The sequence below is a fragment of the Phascolarctos cinereus genome, unplaced genomic scaffold, assembly GCF_003287225.1.
Source record: "Phascolarctos cinereus isolate Bilbo 61053 unplaced genomic scaffold, phaCin_HiC Scaffold_4;HRSCAF=312, whole genome shotgun sequence".
Taxonomy (NCBI): domain Eukaryota; kingdom Metazoa; phylum Chordata; class Mammalia; order Diprotodontia; family Phascolarctidae; genus Phascolarctos; species Phascolarctos cinereus.
In genome coordinates this window covers 153,957,181-153,967,040 of record NW_027555847.1, presented here as the reverse complement: position 1 = coordinate 153,967,040, position 9,860 = coordinate 153,957,181, and positions in this window count along the sequence as shown.

Here is a 9,860-nt window from a genome sequence, read left to right as displayed (position 1 = left end):
GTGGGTTTCTGGAAAAAACATAGTAGTTAACAATAGGAAAGTCAGAAGAATTATCACATTCTAAGGAAAGAAGAAGAATTTGGTTTGGGACATGCTGAATTGAATGTACTGGTAGGACACCAGCAGGGAATAGATATTTGAAAACACATGTGAAACTCAAATAAGAGCACTGAGGAAGAGAGTGAGAAGAAGAGAGGGAGGGCCATGAACATTCCTCCTTTGCAAAATGGGTGGGAGGGAAGGAGGGAGGCACTCAAAGAAGGAAAGCCACTTAATATGGTTGGGTGATGTTAAAACCATGCTAGAAGTTCAGGTTTCTACTGATTCTAATGCCCTCTTCTACAAAGGGACTTTTCTAACCCCCAGGTGGTTGTGCTTTTCCACCACCCCCCAAAAAATTTGTACTTTGTATGTATTTTGTGTTTACTTTTCTATGTACATGTTTCTTCCAGTGAAATGTAAATAACTTGAGGGCTTTGCATGGCTAGCATTTAGCATAGTGCCATGCTTAGTGGACTTAGTTGAATTGAATTGAACCTTAGGAAAGTCTTCATTGAAGGGTGAGAAGAGGAAAAGTAGAAGCTAAGAGAGGAGAGATGATCCAAAAAGAGTACATAAGGCTTCAGAAGGCCCAGGAGAATGAGAACTAAGAAAAAGCTATTACAGTTAGTGATCTGGAGGTCACTGATAACATTTGAGAGCAGTTTCAGTCAGTATGAGGGATGAAGCCAGAATGCCAGGGATTGAGTGAAAAGTGAATGTCACACATATGGACCATGAGAGAGTAGCAGGATCAAGAGAATGTTTTGTTTAGGCTAGGGGAATGTGTTCATAGGGAGGGCTAGAGAGGATTAAATGTTTAAAGAGGTGTAGAGATTGTAGACACACACACACACACAAATGAATAGTTGAGCAGAGTCTCAGAGCCAGGGTAGAAGTGGAGTGGGATTGAGGAGCAAGTAAAGATGTTAGCTTGGTAAGCAGGAGGACCACTTAGGAGAAAACTTGGATCAGATACCTTATCCCTATGTTTCCAGGACCCAAGGTTAATCTGATAGTGAGGAGGCCTCAGAGTTGAGAGTTTGAGAAGAGAAGAGTACGAAAGTTTTGAATAGCTGCTATGAAGAATTAGGTAATAGAAGAATAAAATAATTGCTAAAGGTCTCTGAGGCCCAGGTGAAGTTATGTATCATGACTGAAATAGAGCACAAGTCAGAAATGAACTGGTTTGACTAAAGCAAACTGCTTTAATCTCTCTCTGCTCTCAGCTTTAATTTAATATTGTCATTAGAAGTATTCTACAAGTGTAAGTGTTCTCAAAAGAAATTTGTTTACTCTGGCCCAGCAGTTTTGGATTCTCAGTATACACGGACCAAAGCTGATATTGGGTGCTTCCTCCTTAAAAGACTCTGGCTCGTTATCCTTTCTCTCAGAGTTTTCTCTGGGAAATTTCCAGTTAAGTCTCTAGATCTCACACAAGCACTAAAGGTTAACAAATGGAAGAGTCTGTTGTTCTGTACTCCTATCACTTCAAGGAATTGCAGGTGTCTAAGCCAAGTAATTAATCCATAATCATTGACATCCTTCAGTATGATAGTTTGGGTGATCAAGTGAGCTCATAGACTGATTAATAGAAGTAATAGTGGAAACAGCAAGTATAATCAGCCTTTAACCTTGGGATTTTGTTTGGTTTCTCATACACAGCAACGTCTACTCTTTTGAACCCTTGACATTACTTGCTAAAACTGTAGTGAACGTGTTTCATTGTTTCATTTCATTATAGTGAATGTTTCATTTTGGTCTCACCTAGCTGAAGCAACTAGTCTGATACTACTATGTGCAAGGTACATAGGTACTGAAATCAAAAGAAAAAAAATAGCCCCATCCAGGTTTGTGTTCTGCTGGGGAGATAACAACATTTACACAGATAAATAAAAATAATGAAAAGAGGGAGAACTAACAACTAGGAGGGTCAGGGTAATGTTCCTTTGGGACAGGATTCTTAACCTTTTTCATCATGGCAAAGTATGAAGCCTATGGATTCCTTCCTAGAATGAAGTTTTCTAATGTACTGAATAATAATATGCCTAAAATTGCAAAAGAAACCAATTAAGTTGAAATATCATCATCAAAAACATTTTTTTAAAGTTCATGAATTCCAGATTAGGAAACCCTATTGTAGGAATGGTACCTGAGTTGAACCTTAACGGAAGGCAAGGATTATAGGATTCAGAAGTTAGGAATTAGTATGTTGCAGACATGCAGTGCAGCCAACTCAGAGTCATGGAGGCAGGAAATAGAATCTCAGGTTTGGGGTAATAGTTTGCTGGAATAAAGGGCATATGTGAAGGGGAGTAATGTAAAAGCTAGAGCCAGATTGAAGGAACTGAAATTTGTACTTTAGCCTAGAAGTAATAAGGAGCTTTTCAAGGAAAAGAATGATGACTTGTACTTTAAAAGTATTTTGACATATTTGGAGGATTGTTTGGAGAAGAGAGAGATTGGAAGCATGGATGAATTAAAATACTGCTGCATTGAGCAGGTAGGTGTTGCAGTGGATAGAGCTCTGGCCTTGGAATTAGGAGGACCTGAGTTCAAATCTGACCTCAGACACTTGATACTTACTAGCTGTGTGACCCTGGGCAAGTCATTTAACCCTGATTGCCCCTGTCTCTTTCTCTCTCTCTCTCTCTCTCTCTCTCTCTCTCTCTCTCTCTCTCTCTCTCTCTCTCACACTCTCTCTCTCTCTCTCACTCTCACTCTCTCTTTCTCTCTCTCTCTCACACACACACACACACGTGCACACAAATCGTTTTGCATTACTTCAGGAGATGGGTAATAAGTGCCTGAATGGGGACAGTGACTATGGGAGAGTATAGGACAGATTAGAAGGATTTTATAAACCTCTTTGTAAATATCAATTAGACTTGGTAAGTGATTGGGTATGGGGTGATAGGGTTAGGGAGAAGAAAGTGTAGAGGCTAAATCTTAGGTTGCTTACCTGAGTGAATGAAAGTATGTTAGTAAGGGCAGCTAGGTATCACAGTGGATAGAGCACCAGCCCTAGAGTCAGGAAGACCTGAGTTCAAATATGGCCTCAGATACTTGACACTCACTAGCTATGTGACCCTGAGCAAGTCACTTAACCTCATTGCCTAACCAAAAAAAAGAAAAGAGTATTTTAGTGGTTAGTGGTCCTGGTAGAAACAGAATTATGAAGGAGCATTGGGTTTGGGTGGGATGATAATTCCATATTGGACATACTGAGTTTGAGATGCCTGTAGCACATTTAGGTGCATAGTATGTCAGAAAAGTTCCTTATTTGAAAGTCAGGTAACCATCATGTAGAACCAGTTTGTACTAATAAATGTCATCTAAGTATGTGTGAAATAATTAAATTATGATTTATCATTGTCATAAGACAAAACTTAGCTGCCACATTATATAGGTGGGTGTTAAAATAAAACTTCATATCTATTGCTATTACAAGGTAATCTATTCTTTAATTATGTACAATTTAATCTGAAGTTAGTCCCAGATTCCATGATGTACTTTTTACATTCAGTCTCACCAGCACAATTCTTCTTACCCACTGTAGGGAAAGTGGAAAATGAAAGAAAAATGTGTATGATTTGTTAGTTAAAAGCCCTATTTAAAGTATTATCTTTCTAATATTAATATGTCATCATTACCAAAGTTTCTACTAGGTTATGCCCTATAAGGATATTTTCTCCTGCTTTCACTAATTTACTTCAATACACTTTCAGAGTGAATAACACTGAAATTTCCTTATCCATCCTGTCATGACCTTTTGTCATTCCATTATGTCATCTAATCTCAGTGGGGCCTTCACTACAAGGCAATTAATTTCCGTGATTGATTCTTTAACACATTCACCACAGTGACATTACCAAACTTCTATTCTCCTCAAGCTCCACAGAACACTCCATTGCCTCCATGCAGTTGAGGATCTTTCTTCACACTTTGCTGAAAAAATAAGGCCTCTATTCCCCTTCTCCTAATTTCACATCCCCTAATATCATACTCAAGTATTCTTTTCTGTGTAATTTCTGATGACATAGTACTTCTCTGCATACACCCTTGATGGCAATCCCATCCCAGGTTCCCCAGCAGATTGCTCCAGTTCTCTAATCCTAAGAGTCACTGCTCCAGTCACTGCTACCTACAAACAGCCCAAGTCTCCTCTATCCTTAAAAAATTCTAGATCCTGCTAACAGTCTCTCTAGTTACCAGCTAAACTCTGTGGAAAAGCTGTCTATACCAGGTGCCTGGACTTTTTAACCTCATTCTCTTCCAAACTAATTGCAATCATGCTTATGCCCTGTCATTCAATTGAAATTGCTCTGCCTCCTCACTTCTGCCTGGTAACTCTCTCTTCTGATGGTTTTTGTGACACTGCTCTCAGATCTCTGGATTCCTTCAAGACTCAGCTCAAACACTGCTTGCTAAAGGATGCCCTTTTTTTGGTCCTTGTTCCCCCAACCACCTAGGCTGATTACCTTGCATCACTACTGTCAACTGCTATGGGTTCCCCTCTATAGTTTACCTTCCATGAGGGACTGGTTTTGCCTTTCATTTGTATCATCAGTGCTTAACCCAGTGCCTGGCATATAGTAAATCCTTAGTAAATGCATGCTGATTAATTGATACAGAATGGAAGCTCAGGAGTGACATTAGGGCTAGATATATAGACCTGGGAATCTTCTGTGTAGAAATGGTGCAGTCAGACAAGAAGAAAAACTAAGAATAATCTCGCAAGATTTTGGGATAAAAAACAAAAAAAGACAGGTGGCACAGTGGATAGAGCACTGGCCCTAGATTTGGGAGGACCTGAGTTCAAATCTGGCCTCAGATACATAACACTGTGTGACCCTAGGTAGGTCACTTAACCCCATTGCCTAGCCAAAAATAAAAATAAAAACAAGTATTTAGGATAGTGATAACATCCAGAATGAGATGCAACGTTGTTGACAGTATTGAATACAAGAGAGGTACAGAAGGATGAGACCTAGAAAAGCACATCAGATTTGGCTGTTAAGGGAGATTGCTGGTAACTATGGAGAGTACAATTTTAGTTGAGTTATGAGGTTCAGAAGCCAGATTATAAATCTTACCCAGGTATCTATGTCCCATATTCCTTCAATTGCCTAATCTTGTCAGTTCTGCCTCTGCAGAACATCTTGAATCTGTAACATTGCCTCCATGCAATCCATCTTCCACACAACTGCCAAAATAATCTTCTAAAGCATACATGTGATCACGTCATAGCCCTACTCAAAAGTTATCAGCAACACTCTATTGCTTTCTAGAATTACATTTCAATTTCTTGACTTCGGAACTGCAGACTTCCTTTTCAGCCTTAATTCATATTGCTCTCCGTCATGCAGTCTGTTCAGTCATTTCAGTTATGTCCAACTCTTGGTGACCCCATTTCAGAGCTTTCATGGCAAAGCTACTGGAGTGGTTTTTCCTTACCTTTTCCAGCTTATTTGACAGATGAGGAAACAGGCAAACGGAGTTAGGTGACTTGCCCAGAGTTACAGAGCTAGTAGTTGATTAGGCCAGATTTGAACTTAGGTCTTCCTGACTCCAAGCCCAGCACTCTATCTACTGTGCCATCTAGTAGCCCAGTAGCTATTTATTCAGTCTACGTTCTAGTTAAAGTGATCTACTTACTGTTTGCCTAAAGCACCGCTTTGGTGCTTTTGTCCAGGCTGTCCCCAGGACTGGACCTTTCCTCAAGGTTGAGCTCAAGGTATATTCCTCAAGGTATATCTGTCATATAAGAAAGCTTTTCAGATTGCCCTCAAATTTCTTCGTATTTATTTATGTATATGCGGTTGCCCCCCAATATGAAGTAAATTCCCAAAAGTCAGAGACTGTTTTGTTTTTGTCTTTGAGTCCTTAGCATACCTTGCACATAGTAGACACTTATTCTTCACATTTGTCATTCTGTATGGCACTCTAACATTGCATTCCATTCTCATGCCACAATTAAGTAATTACTCAATTAGCCCATGGTTTTTTCTCTCAGTTTTTTCCTATTATGAGTAATGCTGCCGGGAATATTTTTGTACAGATTATTTTTTAAATTGTCAGTAACCTTTTGTTTGTATAAACTTTAAATAGTAGGATTACTGGGTCAAAAGGTATGAATATTTTTGGAATTTTCATTGTGAAATCCAAATTGCTTTCTGAAATGACCAGACAAATATTAGCTTTACCACCAGCAAATTTGCTTGCTGGTTTTCCCATAGACAGCCCTGTCACCTTTTTGAAGGGTTCAAGGTGATGCCTCAGTTTCATTTACAGTTCTCTGATTATTAGCGATTTTGAACTTTTTTTTTCTTGCAATTGGGGTTAAGTGACTTGCCCAGGGTCACACAGCTAGTTAGTGTCAAGTGTTTGGTCTGAGGTCACATTTGAACTCAGGTCCTCCTGGCTTCAGGACAGGTGCTCTATCCAGTGCGCAACCTAGCTGCACCTCAACTTTTTTTTTTTAAATGACTAGTGGTAGTTTGTTTCTTCTTTCAAAAACTGCCTTTTTATAACTTTTGACCAAAACTTGCCAGTTAGAAAATGACTCTAATGCTTATGAATTTCCATCATTTTCCCATAGACTATTTTGATGTCTTATTACCAGACTTTTTGCCAGCAACATTTTTGCAAAGATTTTTTCCTCAGCTTTCACTTTATTCTGTATACACTGATGACTTTACTTATGCAAAAGCTTTTTTTTTGTATCAGAAAGTCTTTTTTTGTCATTATCTATGTTCACTTGCTTTTAATTTTTTTCTTCTTTCTATAGTAACGCTTTTTATAATGTAGCTTTTTATATTTAAATCCCTGATTCATATCAAATTCTTTTTTGGTGTATTCTATTGAATATAAAGTTAAGAATTGAAATATTGATTGTTTGGCCATCATTGTGGTACGTTTTATCTGTGGTAAACCATCTAATGGTTTCTCCTAATGGGTGGTATCCTTATTAAAACATCAAAGTAATTGGCACATCAGAGTAGCTCTTGAAGAATGCTAATCAATTTGTGACATTTGTTTAATCATTTTAGTCTTGTGAATTTAATATTCAGAAGGTTGCTTATTCATTATTAGATGTTACTACAAGGTGAGCAGTGTTGTCTTGATTACGTGATCCTTAAACAGAATGATCAGACTTTTCATAGTGTAACTGAGAGTGATAATAAGATGATAGTTTTAAAAGTCCCTTTGGGATCTCCTTCAACCTCCTCGTTTTATAACTGATAAAACTAAGGTCTAGAAAAGTTCACTGAGTTGCCTGAGTGGTAGAGGTCGTAAATGTCAGAGGCAGGTTTTGAACCCAGGTCCTTGATCCCAAATCTGTTGCTCTTTCCACTGTTTTTACATAGCATGCTATCCTGTCCTTATCTCCCCTGCCTTTAAAAGTAAAAATGTTATTCTTTATTAGAACATGCGATGTGGAAAACATACAATTATAGAGCATGATTTAAAACAGGTAAACAACATGAGCACAATCTAGTATCAATCATGTCATAATCTTAGGCTTTATCTTGAGCTTTGGTAGAATAGTACCACTTTCTAATTTAACTTGAGTATCTCAAAATCAGAAGACTCCTGTGTGTACATGTCCCAGAACTTGAGGATAAACGGGTAGCAGAAGTCTCTGTAAGTAGCTTTGTTTATCTGCATTCATTAGTTCATTCAAAAAATTTTATTATTTATGAAAATGACCATCCATCATGGCCACCAGAGGTCAGTTGTGCTGGTAGGTTGATAGATTTAATAAAGACATAACTTTATAATTCCTTTGGCCTCCCTGTTTCTAAGTTTCATGCTTTCTCCATTCAGAGATGGGGAGAAAACATAATAATATAGTATTCCCTCTTATCAGTACCATGAGCTCCTTTGACTGCCTTTTACACTAAGATTTTCTCTCCTTAGTTATCTTATATTTTTATCCTTTTTAAGGTAACTTCACTGCTGCTTCTTCCCATCACATATATGCCATTTGTATACAGTGGTGATATTATCATACAACTATAAAACAAACTTATTTCCAATCTAAACCACCTCCCATGAAAAAGAACCATCTGCCTTTTCAGAGATCAGAACATTTTAAAAAATAAATTTAATCAGAATTTTTAATGTAAATTCGACTTCCATTGACAATTAGAGGTATTCCGATAAATAGCATGAGAAAAGAGGAAAAAGTGAACCAAAACAAATGCAAAAGAGGAAATTGTTAATGATAGCAGATAGAAGTATTTGTAAAATTAAGTTATTTACCTGTTGTTAACTCCATCTAAAAAGTTGTACGTGTTAATTTTAATATTTTCCCTTGTACTTTTTTCCTTTTTTCTGATCCCTTTTGACCATCTTTATATTTATACAACATGGATTTGTTGCTTATGGCTACATAGTTGGGGTTGGTGGGTATAGTGCTCCTTTGGTTCTCCTTTCACTTTACATCTTTCCATATGTCTTCCCATGTGTCTCTGAAGTCTTCATTTTTATTTCCCAAAGGACAATAATATCCCTTTTCATTCACGTACTATAATTTGTTCAACTATCTGAGATATTTTCCTGGAGGTTTTTGCTGCTAAACATTTTGTGCAGATGTCTTTTTTTTTTCTTGCCAGTAATTCCCTTAAGGTATGGTTCGGGGGTAGGACTATTGGGTCAAAAGATATGCACATTTTTGTAACTCTTTGTTAGTATATAAGTGTCTGATTTCCAGGAAAGATTGAACCAATTCACAGTTACACCAGCAGTTTGATTATGTGTCTGCTTTGCCATAGCCATTCCAGCTTTGAATTTCATCATATGTTGTTATCTTTTCATATGTTGTTATCTTTGACAATTCGATCATGATATAAGGTAGAATCTGAGTTGTTTTTATTTGCATTTTTCTGAATCAAAACTGTAGTTAAATTAAGTATAGTCTAACATTAATGGTTCCTATAAATTAACTATTAATTACTGTTGCTGTTATTGCTATTGTTGTTCTTCATGGAGATATGAAAAGGGAGGTCAGGTTTTTGCAACTGATATTCTATCACTGAATACATCTTAAAACAGTATAGTTGTTTGAAAGATGTTGAGAATATCAGATCTCACTATGTATATCATTTCCTTACAATGGAAAGCGTTTGATTTGTTAGAGCAAAATATAGCCTTAATGGTTCACTCTCCAATAAGATGCTTCCCATGCATATGTCAAAATCATATAAAATTACTTTAACAATGTAATGAGAGAGAACTGTTTTGACAACTGATTGATTACTAATATTAAGTGAATACTAAAGCAGTGAAATATATACTTGAAACAAATGTTCATCATTGTCACAAAGGATGTTCAACAAAGATTCCAAATAGAATAAATATTCTTTAAGGATAATAATAATAAAGCTCTTGATGGGCAGTGTACACATGAATTCAGTCAGTGATAGACAGACAAAGCAGCATGGATGAGATGTACAGATTTGTTTATGAAATGGATTTATTATGGCAATTCAGGACTTAGACATTAGAAATTTTTGAAGGTTTAACCGTATACTAATTGATTAGTGCAGATTATGTAAGGAATAAAGAACAGCTGTGCAAACAGACTACAAAAGCTTAAGGATCTACCAAATTTCTAGCAAGACATGATCTAGTATCTAGAATTATATATCAGAAACTACTTTTCATGGATTAATAAATGACAAATTCCCATGCTAAAAAATGAATACTTGAAAACACCTTTGAGAAATCAACCATTGAACTATTGAAACCGGAGCATTATCACCAGGAGTTGCTGGTAAATCTTTAATAACCAGGGGAGGAAAATGCAAATAACA